The sequence below is a fragment of the Palaemon carinicauda genome, chromosome 10 (genome assembly GCF_036898095.1).
Source record: "Palaemon carinicauda isolate YSFRI2023 chromosome 10, ASM3689809v2, whole genome shotgun sequence".
Lineage (NCBI taxonomy): Eukaryota > Metazoa > Arthropoda > Malacostraca > Decapoda > Palaemonidae > Palaemon > Palaemon carinicauda.
In genome coordinates, this window is record NC_090734.1 from 143,599,914 (window position 1) to 143,621,806 (window position 21,893).

At 37.5% G+C, this 21,893-nt stretch overlaps 1 long non-coding RNA gene across 1 annotated transcript in view; it reads left to right on the plus strand.

Moving 5' to 3' along the window:
- LOC137648858 (uncharacterized) overlaps nt 1-21,567 on the plus strand; it is a 176,961-nt gene extending 155,394 nt beyond the window's left edge. Inside the window, exons 7-8 of the long non-coding RNA XR_011045723.1 lie at nt 20,912-21,076; nt 21,422-21,567. This is a non-coding gene — a long non-coding RNA (uncharacterized lncRNA). The remainder of the gene's footprint in view (nt 1-20,911; nt 21,077-21,421) is intronic.
- Nucleotides 21,568-21,893: the final 326 nt, after the last annotated feature.

Here is a 21,893-nt window from a genome sequence, read left to right on the forward strand (position 1 = left end):
GACTAGGGTTCGATACGCACTCAAGCTCGATAGGTTTCTTGTAGTGTCTGCAACCTCACCATCCTAGTGAGATAAGGATACCTGCTGAGTCATCAGCAGCCGTTGCCTGGTTCTTCCTGGTCCAAGCTTGGGTAGAGAGGGTGTTTGAGCGCTAATCATATTTATGAATATGGTTAGTTTCTATGGCATTGTCCTGTTAGGGCAGTGTCGCTTTTCCTTGCCTTTGCTATTCATGAGTGACCTTTAAACCTTCAAATCTATATTATATTTAGTGTTAATGAGAGAGAGAGAGAGAGAGAGAGAGAGAGAGAGAGAGAGAGAGAGAGAGAGAGAGAGAGGAGAAGAGAGAGGAGAGAGAGAGAAATTCAAATACAGACTGAAAAAAACATGATAATTTGCTGTTTTGACATCCAGATTCTTTGTCTTTTGCTATCTCAAAATTATTGTAATTTATAGCCACGTGGCCAAAAATAAATCACATTTATTTTTAAATGATTCCTACAATTTATTTCAATGAATTAAGCGTTCAAATTTGGTAAACAATTCTAAATAATATCAGCTTCGAGGAATAGTATTTTTCAGCTATTGGTATAAACCCTACGCATTCAGTTACTGAAATATTGATATAATTATGTGCAGGTGAATTTTATTGTATTCTATTTCATATCTGGTTAGCTTTCAGTTATGAGTTATACGGGCCACCTGAAGCCATATTCTGTACCAGTTAATTGGTCAGTGAGGTTGATGGATGTTTTAAAAACTTGCCGTTCGTTAATTATATTAGTTGCCAGGAAAATCATTGGAAAATAAATTTTCTTGGCTGTCCGTTGTGCTTTTATGTTTTTATTTGGATTTTGTCAATGAATACATGAGAGAGAGAGAGAGAGTAGAGAGAGAGAGAGTGAGATGAGAGAGAGAGAGAGAGAGAGGAGAGAGAGGAGAGAGAGAGAGTAGTTTCTTTCTTCGTTTATCTTTCTTCTTTATCTCTATCTACGACCCACAACCGATGAGTAACGAAGTACAGTTGGAAACATGATTCCTAGTACATCTCGCTCCGAGGAAGTGCACCCAGAATTCCTGTGTGTAAGCCCCACCCATCACCTCTGCTATTTAACCCTACACTATCTGTTTGGTTACTTGCCGCTAAGTACTGGGGTGACATAGTGTTCTTCTTCGGAGCAAGGTATGCCAGGAACCTCCTGTGTCCAGCTGTACATAAATCCATAACTCACTGCATAGGTCAAAGAAGTATATTGGATTCCATTGCATGCTCCCATTCGTCTCCCCTCCGGGGTCCGTCGGAAAGTCGAACACAGGGCCCTAGATTTAGAGCTTGGAATGGTGGACCGTTACACTGTTAGGGAAGAGAGAGAGAGAGAGGAGAGAGAGAGAGAGAGAGAGAGAGAGAGAGAGAGAGAGAGAGAGGTTTCTTTCTTATATATATTTTTTACAGGCTGATTGTTTATCAAGTCTCTATTAGATCATTTTTTTGTCTACTCCGTGATTCGTAAACTAATCGCCATGACACTTGGTAGGTACATTCTATGGGTAAGTATCTATTGACTCTTTTAAGAGTTTTTTTTTCCAAAATTCTTTCACTAATTAGTAGTTAATTAAGAGTGAAATTCTGTACTATGTAGACTCCAGGAGAGTACCTATATAATATAATCTTTAAACCCAGAATGACAAAACTCGAAATGTTAGTCTTTATGGGATCTCCCACACCCCAATCAAATATAATTCTTTAACATTTGGATTGCTTTGATTATAATCTTGTGGCACTTGATTAGGTTATTGCCATAAATTGAAACAATCATCTGATTCTTCACTTATAGCTAGGCTCGGATCACAGTAGAAATCTGTGAAATCAAAAGGCTCTTGAAGCGAATATTTGATATTAAAACACGAGAGTTGTCTTCAATATAGGGTAGCTAACCCTTCCAGTAAAGGGGAGTAGTGAACTTGTAATCCAAGATCAAAATCCTTCACGAAAATTTCATTTTATATGTATAATTTTTATATAGTTTATTTGTTTCCTTGTTTCCTAAAAGGTGTGTGTTTTAACCGTATTTCCTTTGGCAGGTTATTCTGACTTCGTCTATGAAAAACCGTTTATTTTTATCCTTTGACGAAACTAACAATTATCTAATAGCAAACGCTTTAGAATCCAGTGAAATAGAATGCTTCGAAAATCTTTTTTTCTAACAAATGAAGTAGTTTTTATTGTTCATTATAAAGTCATTTTCCTTCTCATTATTCACAAACTAGAAAGAAAGTATCAGACTTTAAGTGCAGAATCTTGGCTACTCGGGTAATGACGTCACCATGACGTCACCATGGCAGTTTTCCTAAGGTGAAAAAAAAAATAATTTTTGTATTTTATTGTGGTTAACGTTTTAAGTTAGTCCTTATAATTATAAGCTATCTTAATAAACAGATTGATCTCTTACATAGATAGTTTGCCTGAACAAAAAATATTTTTTTTTCTTTTAATTTCGTAATATTATGGGCCACAGAAGGTGCACAGTTTTTTGTTATCGCTGATCTCGTCTCAATTATTGACTTTTATATTTTGCTTCTCATGCTCATCCCCAAAGTTATTTATTACCTGTTTACTCAATGATAAATGAAAGAATTGAATTCTGTTGTCTCTGCGTCGGGGAAATTATTTGCTCTCACAGTAAATAGGAATACCTGAAGATAATCTCAAATCATAAAGGCCCAAATACAAAGTCAATCATGACTACAATATCCGTGTTTGTGCAAGCATATCTGTTATGAGTTTCTGTGATTGAGTGTTTGCAAATACTCAATCACTCCCACTCACAAAGGATATGGTTGCATAACACGGATATTGTAGTCATGATTGACTTTGTATTTGGGCCTAAAGAGATTGATTGTCAGTCATGCTGAAATTGAATGAGAAACTTTTTACGATTAAAAAAACGTTTATCTTACAAGATGCAACTGGTAATTCAGCGGAAATTAAATTGCATTTGCCAGCTAAACTTCCTTTTAAACTTCCGTTAAGTGTATCGTAAAAGTTTTTTTTTTCTGGAAATTAGAAATGATTAAGTTTTCATTGTAATTGCTCCTAACCAAATTTGCTCTGAAAATGTATCCAGTTTTTATTATTGTATAAGTATTCAGATACATTTTTTTTTTTTTTTGCTTACTTCTTCGAAAAGGAAAAATGAAGTCTTAAAGCAGCAAATAAATCTCATCGTATTATATATCAAGTCTCCTTAGGACATAAATTTAAACTAAATATGCATTTTTGGTTTTAAATCATATGTAATGTTAGAGAAAATGACAACAAGAAAATGTGCCATATACCCTGTTTTTGGAAATATTTGTAAATACAGTGGATCATTTTAGACAGTATATTCTATTATTATTTCCGTTTTTTCGTGTTTACTTTTGTTACCAACAGATGGCACAGCTTTTCTTGCTGTGACGTAACGTGTACTGGAAGCGACATTGCCATCCTAAAGAGTCCTTGTTTCTTGCTCAGCCAAGCAGGGAGTGTACGTTTGCATTAGGTATGATCGGACATCACCGATTTGTCGGCAGCCTTTTCTTAAGTGACTGGTCTACGGGGAGTGACTTGGTTTTTACGGCAAGTCTCTTGGCATTGTCTTGATCTATCTGTACAATTGGAAGATTGTTGAAGGTAATTTATTTTTGCAATTAGTTTTCAAGGTTAAAGTTAATGACATTTGGAAGTGATATACCCACTTCAGCGTAGCGGATACTTTTTCCTTTTTCAGGGTTTTTTAATACCCATGTAATAGGTTTTTGTGGTTTGTAGGTTATAGTTTTAAGTTTTTCTCCCGAAGTTTATTCAAACCTTTATGGCCGGTAAATTTTTTTAAGCTCAATGTGTGGGTTGTCTGAAGCCGCGTTCGGTGTTACGGATGTGTCTTGTATAAAATTATACTCAAATTAGAATGTGATGTTTAATATTCCAATTTTGTAGGAACTAAAATTTCTGCGTAAACTTGAAGTGGGTTAAAGTGTTAAGCAGAATGTTGCTTTTGGTTAATTTAGTTTTCTGGAGAAATTACATAGCGTGGAACTAAATTTAAATTTCAAGGTGACAGCTTTATTTAGATTGTACTACCTATTTTTGTATGAGCCTCTAAATTTGGCTAAATTAGTTTAACGATGTTTGCATGGCAGTGAATCAGCCAATGTCTCTAATTAAAGTTACCCTGGCAATGTAACTTTTGTTTTAGGTAGGCATTTAATGACTTTATGGACTCTTGAGATCCAACACCGCATGTAGCCCTTCAAAAGGTTTCTGCTGATGGTTATGTAACTTCATCCTAAATTTCTGGATGGTCGAACAGAGGCAACTGCATTTTTTTTCAACTTAGATCAATGAGATTTTGCGAATGTGCATTATAATACAGGTTAGATTTCATATATAGTAAAGTGTATTGATAGAAGACTGGTGGACAGTGGACATATCGCTCGCAGTGGTATGTTTGGTATTTTCCTGGTGATCTGAACAAGCTCTACTCATTTTGGTGTTTTGTCGTTTGTATAAAAAATGATAGGTTTAAATATAGCAGTTCCATCTATAGCATTAACTAACGGTTGTGTTAAAGCGTTGTTTGGTTTTAAATATTTAAGTGTTAATCGTACAGGGAGGATTGGAACCAATAAAGTTTTGAATTTTATTTTCTAAGAACTTTATGGTTAATGCTACAATAGTTTCTAGAGAAACTAATACGCTGTAAGACAGAACTTCTAACTAGTCTTGATTTTTTCTGATTGTGGCTGGGGCATAATTAAACTTAATGGCCGATTAAACTGTGCCAGTTTTAAGTCCATTTACTCTTGAGACAATAAAGTTTGCATTCGTTTTTGACAGCTGCTATGTATTTTTGACTTAAATCATTACCTGGCTTTTTTAAACTTAAGTGATCTTCTAAATATTATGCAAAAGTTCCCGTATATCGTATAACAGCCATTTTTTCCATTCCCAGTCAGCTCCAGCCTGTCTCGCGCAGACCTATCCAAATGGAAAGTACAATCTCTTTCGTAATTTATTAAATTTACTGTTTTTCGGGTATTTTTGAAAACTTTCTTCTGTATAGTTACAAATTTGCCATAAAAAACAAAATATGTAATGTTGCCTGGCCTTTAGTTTTAAAACTGATATATTTACCAACCCGTAAGATAAAATAAGATATGGTAAAACTACGATCTCCTGTAATTTATTGAACTACTATGTTCTTCTGAAAGTAAAAAAATATCACCGAAATAACCCACATTATTGGCATGCACAACTCATCCATGTAATTGTTGCCAGAACAGAGCAGGGAAAGTTTTATTTGGGAGCGAAGCCAAGCACGAAAGAGCAAAAATAATTCAAGGAACTTGCATAAATTATTGGTAATCTAAGATAGACCCTTGGGTATTGTGCTCACACCACATCAATGTACCTCTTGCTAGAACAGTAAGTCCACTGGACACAGTTTCTACCCTAACATTTCATTATCAACATGACAATTATTTATGATCATACACAATATAAAAGTTTGGGCCCTTCATTCTCGAACAATTACCACCAATCAATGTTTTTCTGAACTGCTAGATGGAAAAGACCTTCTGAACTGCTAGATGGGAAAAGGTCTGCTGTGGCTTAAGACAAAATTAACAAAATATAATTAAAAATTTTACTGTTTCCGCCAGTAGTATAAGAGATTCAAAATAATCTATTTGCTGAGCTCTAATAGAGCACCAATGGCTTGACTAATATTCCACTTCAACGAAACTGAAGACTCCCGTTCAGCGGTGGGAATTACTCATTTTCGCGAGTCTTTTCCTTCCAGTGTCCTTATGCATTGACACTATTACCTATGACTTTGGCCGGACATTACAAACTGACTAATTGTAGGTGTTATTGTTCCGAAATCATTGAAAATTCCTAACCGGCTATTAATGAGCTAGGCTTTTTCAGTGAATAAATCAAAATTTGCGAGGTCCAATTACAACAAAGGTAGACCTTTAAATGGCGTGTGGGTGTTTAGAGGCGCGGAGTGAGAGCTAGAAAATAATGTACCTTTGTTTATTAAACAAAGAAATTCATAAGTGCACAATCCAGTCCTTCGTAGAAGGATCAAGATCTTGCCACTTAAGGGTGTGTACATCTGTAAATCATTCAGCACATCTTGTGGATTCAAAGAAAGGCATACATACCCTAAACATAGAAAGGTTTTGGCTGATTTAGTTTTTTCAGTGGTGGGATACAAAAATACTTTAATCAAAGCTTTGCTTTATCCACTAGGTAAAATTTATGTATTTAAACTGTTTCGTTTTAATTGTGAAACTAATAATCTTTTATTTCACCAGCACAAACGGTCGGAGAGCTTGCATCTTCTTGCTTCAAGACGCCAAATTGTACCCCCACCCGTCTGAAGTCTTGTTCCCTGACACCTACAGAGGACCTTAAACTTTCGATTTCCCGAATTTTAAGGTAAGGATTACTGCAAATATGCCTACAATTTACGAAATATTAGGTTACCTTGCCAAAAGAGAAGCCATTTGGGAGGTAAACACAGGGTTGAGATAAATTAGTGCAAGCTAAGGATATGGCAGTTTAAAAGTTGGGTAAGGATTTGGCAGTATAAAGAGTGGGTAGGTAAGGATACGGCAGACTAAAGGGGTTGCAGGGGGTTACCCCCCCCCCCCCCCGTAGCCTCCTAGATTAGGTTTGAAGCTCTAAGATTAGCTAGGGTTCTTGTTTCCTTTTTTCAATCATAACTTCAAATTATGGTCCTTTGGCATTGTGTACTATGTTTTTCTTGCGATTATGTATTTCTGATCATTATTAGTTGTAAATAACTTTTATTTTGCATTTACCCTCCCAAAAACCATCTTGGTCTCCCATAATTTTTATACATAGTGGGTACAAAAACTGTGGTTAGCTGCAATAATCATGGTCAGATACACAAAAAATCACAAAATAGCAAGTAGGAAAATATGGGGTTAAAAGTATTTGGCTACAAATTAAAGTCATAATGAACTTTCCATCCTTTGTATAAAGGGTGGGTGTAGGAAAACAGAATTGCTTGCTAGTTTGCCCCAATATTAAATCAGAAATGGAAAGAACACACGATAGAAGTAGGAAAAATATATGGTTCGTGTATTTGGCAAGACTTTTGAAGTATGCTATATTCAATAAAACTTCAGACTATGCTCAAATAATTCCTAGGATATTCCCAGACTAATCAATACGGGAAACTATTTATACTTTCTGGATATTACATATATTTGCCGATATACGATAGTTGCGGATTTTAACTTGATCAGGACGGGATCAGACATGGGGCTTGCTATGATTGCTTATTAGCGATGCATTGTGGGTTAATGCAACTTCTAATTGAGTTTGATTTTTTATATAGTTGGAACGAGTTAACTTTTCCTATTTTGATTTTATATATATATATATATATATATATATATATATATATATATATATATATATATATATATATATATATATATATATATATATATATATATATATATATATATATATATATATATATATATATATATATATATATATATATATATATATATATATATATATATATATATATATATATATATATATATATATATATATATATATATATATATATATATATATATATATATATATATATATATATATATATATATATATATATATATATATATATATATATATATATATATATATATATATATATATATATATATATATATATATATATATATATATATATATATAATATATATATATATATATATATATATATATATATATATATATATATATATATATATATATATATATATATATATATATATATATATATATATATATATATATATATATATATATATATATATATATATATATATATATATATATATATATATATATATATATATATATATATATATATATATATATATATATATATATATATATATTATATATATATATATATATATATATATATATATATATATATATATATATATATATATATATATATATATATATATATATATATATATATATATATATATATATATATATATATATATATATATATATATATATAATATATATATATATATATATATATATATATATATATATATATATATATATATATATATATATAATATATATATATATATATATATATATATATATATATATATATATATATATATATATATATATATATATATATATATATATATATATATATATATATATATATATATATATATATATATATATATATATATATATATATATATATATATATATATATATATATATATATATATATATATATATATATATATATATATATATATATATATATATATATATATATATAGATATATATATATATATTATATATATATATATATATATATATATATATATATATATATATATATATATATATATATTATATATATATATATATATATATATATATATATATATATATATATATATATATATATATATATATATATATATATATATATATATATATATATATATATATATATATATATATATATATATATATATTATATATATATATATATATATATATATATATATATATATATATATTATATATAATATATATATATATATATATATATATATATATATATATATATATATATATATATTATATATATATATATATAAATATATATATATATATATTATATATATATATATATATATATATTATATATATATATATATATATATATATATATATATATATATATATATATTATATATATATAATATATATATATATATATATATATATATATATATATTTATATATTATAATATATATATATATATATATATATTATATATATATTAATATATATATATATATATATATATATATATATATATATATAATATATATATATATATATATATATATTATATATATATATATATATATATATATATATATATATATATATATATATATATATATATATATATATATATATATATATAATATATATATATATATATATATATATGCTCATTTCAAGGACTGGTTAAAAAACCCAGATTTAAATATTTAAATATATATTTAAATATATATTTAAATATATATTTAAATATATATTTAAATATATATTTAAATATATATTTAAATATATTTAAATATTTAAATCTGGGTTTTTTAACCAGTCCTTGAAATGCATACATTAATGAAACTTTTGTTTTCAGATCTTAAACCGCTTCAGCCTACTTGTTGAAACCATTCTGCTGCATTTGGTGGGTTGTTAAACGAATGGATGTTCGCAAGATTCCACAACCGTAGGATAGAGATCCTCGTAAGTATATTAGTTCATTGTGTATGTTGCATAAGATTTTTCACAACTCTGACCATCCTTTACATTCAGATCTCCCTGGACAATTCTATCCTGTTCGTAATACTAGGCAGGCAGTTAATTCTAATAGCCAGGCCTTCTCCATCACGAGGCTCAATACTACGCAGTACTCTAGAAGTTTTATTCCAGCTGTGACCAAGTTGTGGAATGATCTTCCTAATCGGGTGGTTGAATCAGTAGAACTTCAAAAGTTCAAAGTTGGAGCAAATGCTTTTTTGTTGACCAAGCAGACATAGTCTTTTTATAGTTTTATTTATGACATATTTGTTTTTGATGTTGATAGTTTATTATATGACAGTCTGTTTTGACGTTGTTTCTTATTTTAGAATAATTTATTAATTTGTTCTCTTCATTTATTTCCTTATTTCCTTTCCTCACTGAGCTATTTTTCCCTGTTGGAGCCCCTGGGCTTATAGCATCTTGCTTTTCCAACTAGGGTTGTAGCTTGGATAGCAATAATAATAATAATAATATAATATGAACTTCTTTATTAATGGCTGACCCATTGTTGAAGCTTTAAAAATTATAAATTATACTAAGATTCCTGAAAGGAATTTAAATGTAGATTTTACAAATTTTGTTCAAGATTTTGCGATGCTCCTGTGTTCTCACGAAACTGAATGCCATTTTACTAATGAATCTGGTAACTGGCAAATTCTTAATGTCATAGAAACTTGCTCCGAAAGAAGTAATCAGACAGTGTAACCAGGTTCAAACTAGTTTAAATTTCAAAAGCCTCAGCTCCTTAGTGAGTAAGCCAGCAAATTTGCCCAGGCTCATGCCAGAGAATATAAAGCTTAAAAAGCTTAGTAATAAGTAGCCCAAAAAACATTACAGCTGAACTATAATCCGGAGGAAAAGCTTGGTAACGAATTCAGTAATCGGAATTTTATGTATAGAATCTGAATTAAAGATACCTGGGAAATTAAGGCATCGTTAAATCAGGCAACTGGTATTTAATGACATTCTACAAAAGGCGAGGGCTCGTCTAGTGACTATTTATCAAACTAAAATAGAAATTAATCTTATACTATAAGATTAGCAATCGCCTTTTCATGTTCACTAGTAAAGTATTTCTGCAACATGTGGAGCTAGAATTAAAAAAACTGCTCTTTAATACAAAACTGCTAGAATTATAAACTGGAGTGAGCCTTTGTGTTTGGGCGCTACTTGTCAGGAGCCTTTTTATGTTTGGGCGCTACTTGTCAGGAGCCTTTTTATGTTTGGGCGCTTGCTTTTTGTCATGAGCTCTTTGTGTTTGGGCGCTTGCTTTTTGTCAGGAGCCCTTTGTGTTTGAGCGCTTCCTTCTTGTCAGGAGCCCTTTGTGTTTGGGCGCTTGCTTCTTGTCAGGAGCCCTTTGTGTTTGGGTGCTTGCTTCTTGTCAGGAGCCGTTTGTGTTTGGGCGCTTGCTTCTTGTCAGGAGCCGTTTGTGTTTGGGCGCTTGCTTGTCAGGAGCCCTTTTGTGTTTGGGCGCTTGCTTCTTGTCAGGAGCCCTTTGTGTTTGGGCACTTGCTTATTGTCAGGAGCCCTTTGTGTTTAGCCGCTTGCTTCTTGTCAGGAGCCCTTTGTGTTGGGCGCTTGCTTCTTGTCAGGAGCCCTTTGTGTTTGGGCGCTTGCTTCTTGTCAGGAGCCCTTTGTGTTTGGGCGCTTGCTTCTTGTCAGGAGCCCTTTGTGTTTGGGCGCTTGCTTCTTGTCCGGAGCCCTTTGTGTTTGGGCGCTTGCTTCTTGTCCGGAGCCCTTTGTGAATGGGCGCTTGCTTCTTGTCAGGAGCCCTTTGTGAATGGGCGCTTGCTTCTTGTCAGGAGCCCTTTGTGAATGGGCGCTTGCTTCTTGTCAGGAGCCCTTTGTGAATGGGCGCTTGCTTCTTGTCAGGAGCCCTTTGTGTTTGGGTGCTTGCTTCTTGTCAGGAGCCCTTTGTGTTTGGGCGCTTGCTTCTTGTCAGGAGCCCTTTGTGTTTGGCCGCTTGGTTCTTGTCAGGAGCCCTTTGTGGTTGGCCGCTTGCTTCTTGTCAGGAGCCCTTTTGTGTTTGGGCGCTTGGTTCTTGTCAGGAGCCCTATGTGTTTGGGCGCTTGGTTGTTGTCAGGAGCCCTATGTGTTTGGGCGCTTGGTTCTTGTCAGGAGCCCTTTGTGTTTGGGCGCTTGGTTCTTGTCAGGAGCCCTTTGTGTTTGGGCGCTTGCTTCTTGTCAGGAGCCCTTTGTGTTTGGGCGCTTGCTTCTTGTCAGGAGCCCTTTGTGTTTGGGCGCTTGCTTCTTGTCAGGAGCCCTTTGTGTTTGGGCGCTTACTTCTTGTCAGGAGCCCTTTGTGTTTGGGCGCTTGCTTCTTGTCAGGAGCCCTTTGTGTTTGGCCGCTTGCTTCTTGTCAAGAGCCCTTTGTTTGGCCACTTACTTCTAGTCAGGAGCCCTTTGTGTTTGGGCGCTTGCTTCTTGTCAGGAGCCCTATGTGTTTGGGCGCTTGGTTCTTGTCAGGAGCCCTATGTGTTTGGGCGTTTGCTTCTTGTCAGGAGCCCTTTGTGTTTGGGCGCTTGCTTCTTGTCAGGAGCCCTTTGTGTTTGGCCGCTTGGGCGCTTGCTTCTTGTCAGGAACCCTTTGTGTGCTTCTTGTCAGGAGCCCTTTGTGTTTGGGCGCTTGCTTCTTGTCAGGAGCCCTGTGTGTTTGGGCGCTTGCTTGTCAGGAGCCCTTTGTGTTTGGGCGCTTGCTTCTTGTCAGGAGCCCTTTGTGTTTGGGCGCTTGCTTCTTGTCAGGAGCCCTTTGTGTGCTTCTTGTCAGGAGCCCTTTGTGAATGGGCGCTTGCTTCTTGTCAGGAGCCCTTTGTGTTTGGGCGCTTGCTTCTTGTCAGGAGCCCTTTGTGTTTGGGCGCTTGCTTCTTGTCAGGAGCCCTTTGTGTGCTTCTTGTCAGGAGCCCTTTGTGAATGGGCGCTTGCTTCTTGTCAGGAGCCCTTTGTGTTTGGGCGCTTGCTTCTTGTCAGAAGCCCTTTGTGTTTGGGCGCTTGCTTCTTGTCAGGAGCCCTGTGTGTTTGGGCGCTTGCTTGTCAGGAGCCCTATGTGTTTGGGCGCTTGCTTGTCAGGAGCCCTTTGTGTTTGGGCGCTTGCTTCTTGTCAGGAGCCCTTTGTGAATGGGTGCTTGCTTCTTGTCAGGAGCCCTTTGTGTTTGGGCGCTTGCTTCTTGTCAGGAGCCCTTTGTGTTTGGGCGCTTGCTTCTTGTCAGGAGCCCTTTGTGTTTGGGCGCTTGCTTCTTGTCAGGAGCCCTTTGTGTTTGGGCGCTTGCTTCTTGTCAGGAGCCCTTTGTGTTTGGGCGCTTGCTTCTTGTCAGGAGCCCTGTGTGTTTGGGCGCTTGCTTGTCAGGAGCCCTATGTGTTTGGGCGCTTGCTTGTCAGGAGCCCTTTGTGTTTGGGCGCTTGCTTCTTGTCAGGAGCCCTTTGTGTTTGGGCGCTTGTTTCTTGTCAGGAGCCCTTTGTGTTTCGGCGCTTGCTTCTTGTCAGTAGCCCTTTGTGTTTGGGCGCTTGCTTCTTGTCAGGAGCCTTTTGTTGGGGCGCTTGCTTCTTGTCAGTAGCCCTTTGTGTTTGGGCGCTTGCTTCTTGTGTTTAGGCGCTTGCTTCTTGTCAGGAGCCTTTTGTGTTTGGGCGCTTGCTTCTTGTCAGGAGCCCTTTGTGTTTGGGCGCTTGCTTCTTGTCAGGAGCCCTTTGTGTTTGGGCGCTTGCTTCTTGTCAGGAGCCCTTTGTGTTTGGGCGCTTGCTTCTTGTCAGGAGCCCTTTGTGTTTGGGCGCTTGCTTCTTGTCAGGAGCCCTTTGTGTTTGGGCGCTTGCTTCTTGTCAGGAGCCCTTTGTGTTTGGGCGCTTGCTTCTTGTCAGGAGCCCTTTGTGTTTGGGCGCTTGCTTCTTGTCAGGAGCCCTTTGTGTTTGGGCACTTGCTTCTTGTCAGGAACCCTTTGTGTTTGGGCGCTTGCTTCTTGTCAGTAGCCCTTTGTGTTTGGGCGCTTGCTTCTTGTCAGTAGCCCTTTGTGTTTGGGCGCTTGCTTCTTGTGAAGAGCCTTTTGTGTTTGGGCGCTTCTTGTCAGGAGCCCTTTGTGTTAGGGCGTTTCTTGTGAAGAGCCTTTCGTGTTTGGGCGCTTCTTGTCAGGAGCCCTTTGTGTTTGGGCGCTTGCTTCTTGTCAGGAGCCTTTGTGGTTGGCCGCTTGCTTCTTGTCAGGAGCCCTTTGTTTTTGGGCGCTTGCTTCTTGTCAGGAGCCCTTTGTGTTTGGGCGCTTGCTTCTTGTCAGTAGCCTTTGTGTTTGGGCGCTTGCTTCTTGTCAGGAGCCTTTTGTGTTTGGGCGGTTCTTGTGAAGAGCCTTTTGTGTTTGGGCGCTTCTTGTCAGGAGCCCTTTGTGTTTGGGCGCTTCTTGTCAGGAGCCCTTTGTGTTTGGGCGCTTGCTTCTTGTCAGGAGCCCTTTGTGTTTGGGCGCTTGCTTCTTGTCAGGAGCCCTTTGTGGTTGCCCGCTTGCTTCTTGTCGGGAGCCCTTTGTGTTTGGCCGCTTGCTTCTTGTCAGGAGCCCTTTGTGTTTGGCCGCTTGCTTCTTGTCAGGAGCCCTTTGTGGTTGGCCGCTTGCTTCTTGTCAGGAGCCCTTTGTGGTTGGCCGCTTGCTTCTTGTCAGGAGCCCTTTGTGGTTGGCCGCTTGCTTCTTGTCAGGAGCCCTTTGTGGTTGGCCGCTTGCTTCTTGTCAGGAGCCCTTTGTGGTTGGCCGCTTGGTTCTTGTCAGGAGCCCTTTGTGGTTGGCCGCTTGCTTCTTGTCAGGAGCCCTTTGTGGTTGGCCGCTTGGTTCTTGTCAGGAGCCCTTTGTGATTGGCCGCTTGCTTCTTGTCAGGAGCCCTTTGTGGTTGGCCGCTTGCTTCTTGTCAGGAGCCCTTTGTGTTTGGCCGCTTGATTCTTGTCAGGAGCCCTTTGTGTTTGGCCGCTTGCTTCTTGTCAGGAGCCCTTTGTGTTTGGCTGCTTGCTTCTTGTCAGGAGCCTTTTGTGTTTGGCCGCTTGCTTCTTTTCAGGAGCCCTTTGTGTTTGGGCGCTTGCTGCTTGTCAGGAGCCCTTTGTGTTTGGGCGCTTGCTTGTCAGGAGCCCTTTGTGAATGGGCGCTTGCTTCTTGTCCGGAGCCCTTTGTGAATGGGCGCTTGCTGCTTGTCCGGAGCCCTTTGTGAATGGGCGCTTGCTGCTTGTCCGGAGCCCTTTGTGAATGGGCGCTTGCTGCTTGTCCGGAGCCCTTTGTGAATGGGTGCTTGCTGCTTGTCCGGAGCCCTTTGTGAATGGGCGCTTGCTTCTTGTCAGGAGCCCTTAGTTTGGGCGCTTGCTTCTTGTCAGGAGCCCTTTGTGTTTGGGCGCTTGCTTCTTGTCAGGAGCCCTTTGTGTTTGGGCGCTTGCTCCTTGTCAGGAGCCCTTTGTGTTTGGGCGCTTGCTTCTTGTCAGGAGCCCTTTGTGTTTGGCCGCTTGGGCGCTTGCTTCTTGTCAGGAACCTTTTGGGTGCTTCTTGTCAGGAGCCCTTTGTGTTTTGGGCGCTTGCTTCTTGTCAGGAGCCCTTGTGTTTGGGCGCTTGCTTGTCAGGAGCCCTTTGTGTTTGGGCGCTTGCTTCTTGTCGGGAGCCCTTTGTGTTTGGGCGCTTGCTTCTTGTCAGGAGCCCTTTGTGTTTGGGCGCTTGCTTCTTGTCAGGAGCCCTTTGTGTTTGGGCGCTTGCTTCTTGTCAGGAGCCCTTTGTGTTTGGGCGCTTGCTTCTTGTCAGGAGCCCTTTGTGTTTGGGCGCTTGCTTCTTGTCAGGAGCCCTTTGTGTTTGGGTGCTTGCTTCTTGTCAGGAGCCTTTTGTGTTTGGGCGCTTGCTTCTTGTCAGGAGCCTTTTGTGTTTGGGCACTTGCTTCTTGTCAGGAGCCTTTTGTGTTTGGGCGCGTGCTTCTTGTCAGGAGCCCTTTGTGTTTGGGCGCGTGCTTCTTGTCAGTAGCCCTTTGTGTTTGGGCGCGTGCTTCTTGTCAGGAGCCCTTTGTGTTTGGGCGCTTGCTTCTTGTCAGGAGCCCTTTGTGTTTGGGCGCTCGCTTCTTGTCAGGAGCCTTTTGTGTTTGGGCGCTTGCTTCTTGTCAGGAGCCCTTTGCGTTTGGCCGCTTGCTTCTTGTCAGGAGCCCTTTGTGTTTGGGCGCATGCTTCTTGTCAGTAGCCCTTTGTTTGGGCACTTGCTTCTTGTCAGGAGCCTTTTGTGTTTGGGCGGTTCTTGTGAAGAGCCTTTTGTGTTTGGGCGCTTCTTGTCAGGAGCCCTTTTATGTTTGGGCGCTTCTTGTGAAGAGCCTTTTGTGTTTGAGCGCTTGCTTCTTGACAGGAGCCCTTTGTGTTTGGGCGCTTGCTTCTTGTCAGGAGCCTTTTGTGTTTGGGCGCTTGCTTCTTGTCAGGAGCCCTTTGTGTTTGGGCGCTTGCTTCTTGTCAGGAGCCCTTTGTGTTTAGGCGCTTGCTTCTTGTCAGGAGCCCTTTGTGTTTGGGCGCTTGCTTCTTGTCAGGAGCCCTTTGTGTTTGGGCGCTTGCTTCTTGTCAGGAGCCCTTTGTGTTTGGCCGCTTGCTTCTTGTCAGGAGCCCTTTGTGTTTGGCCGCTTGCTTCTTGTCAGGAGCCCTTTGTGTTTGGCCGCTTGCTTCTTGTCAGGAGCCCTTTGTGTTTGGCCGCTTGCTTCTTGTCAGGAGCCCTTTGTGTTTGGCCGCTTGCTTCTTGTCAGGAGCCCTTTGTGTTTGGCCGCTTGCTTCTTGTCAGGAGCCCTTTGTGTTTGGCCGCTTGCTTCTTGTCAGGAGCCCTTTGTGGTTGGCCGCTTGCTTCTTGTCAGGAGCCCTTTGTGGTTGGTCGCTTGCTTCTTGTCAGGAGCCCTTTGTGGTTGGCCGCTTGCTTCTTGTCAGGAGCCCTTTGTGGTTGGCCGCTAGCTTCTTGTCAGGAGCCCTTTGTGTTTGGCCGCTTGCTTCTTGTCAGGAGCCCTTTGTGTTTGGCCGCTTGCTTCTTGTCAGGAGCCCTTTGTGGTTGGCCGCTTGCTTCTTGTCAGGAGCCCTTTGTGTTTGGCCGCTTGCTTCTTGTCAGGAGCCCTTTGTGTTTGGCCGCTTGCTTCTTGTCAGGAGCCCTCTGTGTTTGGCCGCTTGCTTCTTGTCAGGAGCCCTTTGTGTTTGGGCGCTTGCTTCTTGTCAGGAGCCCTTTGTCTTTGGGCGCTTGCTTCTTGTGAGGAGCCCTTTGTGTTTGGGCGCTTGCTTCTTGTGAGGAGCCCTTTTGTGTTTAGGTGCTTCATGTGAAGAGCCTTTTGTTTGGGCGCTATATATGAGGAGCCTTTTTTTTTGGGTGCTTCTTGTGAGGAGCCTTTTGTGTTTGGGTGCTTTTTTTGTTTTGGGCGCTTTTTGTGAGGAGCCTTTTGTGTTTTGGGCGCTGCTTGTGAGGAGCCTTTTGTGTTTTGGGCGCTGCTTGTGAGGAGCCTTTTGTGTTTTGGGCGCTGCTTGTGAGGAGCCTTTTGTTTTGGGCGCTGCTTGTGAGGAACCTTTTGTGTTTTGGGCGCTGCTTGTGAGGATCCTTTTGTGTTTTGGGGCGCTGCTTGTGAGGAGCCTTTTGTGTTTTGGGGCGCTGCTTGTGAGGAGCCTTTTGTGTTTTGGGGCGCTGCTTGTGAGGAGCCTTTTGTGTTTTGGGGCGCTGCTTGTGAGGAGCCTTTTGTGTTTTGGGGCGCTGCTTGTGAGGAGCCTTTTGTGTTTTGGGGCGCTGCTTGTGAGGAGCCTTTTGTGTTTTGGGGCGCTTCTTGTGAGGAGCCTCTTGTGTTTTGGGGCGCTTCTTGTGAGGAGCCTCTTGTGTTTTGGGGCGCTTCTTGTGAGGAGCCTCTTGTGTTTTGGGGCGCTTCTTGTGAGGAGCCTCTTGTGTTTTGGGGCGCTTCTTGTGAGGAGCCTCTTGTGTTTTGGGGCGCTTCTTGTGAGGAGCCTCTTGTGTTTTGGGGCGCTTCTTGTGAGGAGCCTCTTGTGTTTTGGGGCGCTTCTTGTGAGGAGCCTCTTGTGTTTTGGGGCGCTTCTTGTGAGGAGCCTCTTGTGTTTGGGTGCTTCTTGTAACAAGCCTTTTGTGTTTGGGCAATCATTGTTGGGAGGCTTTTATTTAGGCAATCATTTTGGGGATTGTTTTTTTTTTTTTTTTTTTTGCCCCATTTTAACTAGACCTTTTGAGTCTTCACTATTTTGCTTTTAAGATACGGCACCAGTAGCGAGAGCTTCTTGTGTAACACATTGAATAAGTTTTTAATGAATGTGAAATATCAATTTTCAGATGTTAATTTAAAACTTATTTCTGAAATGGAAGAGGGTTTTTAGTAACATTCGCATTATCTAAAATTATGCTGCTATGGGAAAAATTTCAAGTTTTTCACTAATTTGCACCTGTCGGCTTTGCACATTGGCTAATTACATAAAATGTTAAAATGTTAGGATTTAGTGTCCTTGAATTGCATAAGTTAATGATGCTTTTATTTCAGGATTTTCCAACACCTTCCGCCTACTTGAAGAAACTTGAAAAAAAAGCTTCTCTACTCATAGCGGCTTCTGTTGAATTTGTGAGTGTTTGCAGAATTCCACATCCATAGAATGAAGATATCATAAGTGCATTATGATCTTTATTATTGTATTTTTTTTTTTTTTTAATAATTGTTGAATTGAATCATTGTCGAGGCTTATTTAACAAGATGTAAAAAACCTGAAGGAAATTTAAAGAAATAAAGCCAGTTTTTTACTATTTTGGTTTATATTTTACTAATTATGATTTTTCCTAGTTGCTGTATTCTCACGAAATTGATTTTAATGAATTTGGTAATCAAAACTATATTTCTAGATTGTTGAAGCTAGCTCTACGGAGTACTAAAACTTACCCAGGTTCAAACATTAACTTGCTAGAAAAGCTTTAGCTTCTTGGGTGGGAGTAGCTTATCCAACAAATTTGCCCAGTTTCATGCCAGAGAATAGTTTAAAAAGTAGATATTAATTATTCAAGTAGGCGTAAAGAATACCGCTGAAGTATAATCAAAGTAAAATTTATTATTGTCCTATTTTTTAACATTCATTAGGAATAGGAAATCTATTTGAAGAATCTGAAGTACAAAAGTTACAGGAGAAATTATTGGCTGTTTGAACCAGACAACTGGTGTTTGAAGAGTTTAATAAAATGCATAGCGAAGACAAGGGCTTGTCTAGTGACTTGATATTCATTAATGTGAATAAATGATCACTTGGTATTTACTTTTGCATCTTTGCCTAGAAAAAGTACTTGTGCAATCTGTTAACCTATGATTCGTCAGTGCTCTCAGTTTAATGTGAAACGGTTAGAATTAAAAACTGCCAGTTTGTCAAAACTCAAATCTTCGTACTTGACATAGACAGAATCTGACAGGTTTTCATGGTGCCCATCGAATGCTATCGTTTTTTATATCTAGTTTTAATGAGTATATTTAAAGGTTAGTCCTAAGGAAAAAAAGCTCATTGTAATGCCATTAGAATGATTATAGTGGTTTTGAAAGTAGGGTAAACTTAGCCACGACAAAATTGGAGCGGTCTTCCTGAGAAGAAACTAATTAAGGCAACTTGATACTTCGTACTAATTCTACGTTGACAAATGGAATGCGTAAACGCTTCACTGTTTAGTAATGTAATTATAGTTGTCATTCAGTACAGTACCGCATATTGAGGGTCCCTTTTTAAGAAGGGTATTTAAATTTATCTTGATTAATTAAGCCCAAATAATATCGTGATAAAATATTAAAAATAAATTCGGATAGGTAATAATGAACAGCTGGTCTTCTAAGCGAAATTGAAAGGCATTTTTTTCTAGAACGCTGTTGAAAATATAAAGGACTGATTCGGCAGTATTGCAAGAGATCTTAGGGATGTGCGTGAGCTCTTTAGGATGTGCAAGAGCTCTAACTTTGAATTCCAATTTTCTTTAAAGTTGTGAAAACTAGTTTAACAGTATGAAAGCTAGTATAACAGTAACAGTATGAAAACTAGTATAACGGTATATGTACTATGCTGAGGCATAATTACCAGTGTCTTTAAATGTGGCGTAGATTGAAAATAGATTGAAAAAGCAAAGTAGTTCTGTAAGTCGAGGCTGAAAAATTAAATACTAAAGTAGTTTGATAATGTACGACCATGATGAAATTTTCTAAGTTTTGTCACCTAAGATTAGGGATGATTTAAGTGACTTATATTCCATACTATCCATCAGAACAATGCATTTTGCAGTCTGGTTTAAAAATCATCCTGTCTCGTATAGAATGAAGATATCTTCTTGGGGTTCCCCAATTTAGTAATATTACTTTACTGGCCTAAGGTAATTCAGTCGTCTAGATATGAGATTTTCCTTTAAGCAGAATACTTAATCAGGATACATAATCAGGACTTTAACTAATGGGATACATTTTAATCAAATATTTTACTTAATCAGGAATTAATTTTTTTAAACTTCCTTGTCTTAGATAATTTGAGCCTTTTTATTCAAAATACTTTGCTGAACCAGGAATTTTCTTAAACTTATCTTTCGTTTTAGAATGTGATCCTTTTTAATCAGAATACTTTACTTTGTCATGAATTTTAGTTTTCTAAACTGTTTGAGATTGATTAATGGGACCACTTTTAATCAGAATACTTTGCTGATCCATGTATTTATTTTGTAACATTTTTGTTTTAGATTAATGGGAGCCCCTTTAATGAGTACCTTAATTAGCCAAGAATATTTTCTTTAAACTACCTTTTCATATTGAGTCCTCTCAGTCAAAATTTTACATAACCAGAGTAATTTCTTTAAACTACCTTAATTTACTTAATCGGGAATATTTTCTTTAAACTGCACTCTCAGATTAATCAATCTTTTAGATTAGGTAAGGAAGCCCTATCAATCTAAATACTCGACTCGACCACGAATATTTTCTTAAAACTACAATTAGTTTAGATTAATTAATGGGAGCCCTTCTAATAAGAATACTTTAACCAGAAATTTTAACCTAAAACTACCTGTTATTTCAGATTAATTAATAGGTCTTTTACTCAGAATACTTTACTTAGGAAATTTTTTCTTTAAAAGTACCTTTAGTTTAAGATTAATGGGAACTCTTCTAATCGGAATAATTAAAAGGATTTTTTCCTTAAACTATTTTGTTTAGGATTAATGGGAGCCCTTCTAATATGAATACTTAACCAGGACTTTTTAGTTTGAACTAACTTTATTAATGTGAACCCTTTTTAATCAGAATAGTAAATCAGGAATTTTTTCTTTAAAAAACCTTTAGTTTTAGGTTAGTTAATGGGGGCCCTTAAAATCGGGATATTTTCTTAGCCAGGTATTTCATTTAAACTGAGTTTGGTTTTAAATTAGTGGGGGCCCTTTCAATAGCCTTTTTTATTCCAATGCTTAAATATCCTGGTTAACTTAATTCTAGCTTTATGAATGAAAGCCTTCTTACAGGGCTTGAAATGTAACGCTGTTGTTTCCGTACCATTTTCTGCTTCGATGTCTTGGCTTAGTACCATGGTGAAGACTTTCACCAGACAAGTTTGAAACCTGCGTAGATCTTCTAACAAGTTTGGCGATGTTCTTCTGTCTTTAACGGGGAGGCAGATATCTGGAAAGGTTAGTTAAATGCGCATGAAGCAATTGAATACATAGTATCGCTTAACTTTATGAATGTTGTATATTGACCCATTTCAGATTAAGCAATTACTCGTATTCTTAATTATGAAATTTTTTATCTATGGACATTATTGAATATTTATAAATTAAAGTGAATGCCATAGCAGTTTAGTAAAATAGGTTATTAATTGCTGAAAATTAGAATTGTCATTGCCTGAACTATATTCATTTTCTGTATAGAGGTGACATCTTCATATCGTGTAATGCTAAGAAGTATTTATTCCCTCGTCAATTCTGCAATAAAAACATTGTATTACGTTTTATTTGTTTTACTTTCTCTTGCAGATGAGCGACTGGTTGATGAGCAGAGACATTCGGTTCTACAGTGGAAGACGCACGCAATATTGAACACTGAATCAAGCAAGAAACTTTTACATCGACGGTATAATAAAGTCTTAACATGGGTATGATAAACTAAGTTGTTCATGTAACATGTAATTTTATTCAATCCTTCCTGTTGGAATTGAAATCATAAGGGAAGAAATACATCATGAATAGTACTGTTGTATATCTTTAATGCACTTAAATTTTGACGAGCACATTTGGTTCTCTCTCTCTCGCCTTCTCTTCTGGTTCTCTCTCTCTCTCTCTCGCCTTCTCTTCTGGTTGTCTCTCTCTCTCTCTCTCTCTCTCTCGCCTTCTCTTCTTGTTACGATCCCGTAATAGTTTGTAAGAAATAATTCTTTCCAAAACTACTGTTTTGTGTTATTTCATATTCTTCAGATACCATAGTTCCCTAATCATATGTCAATATTAC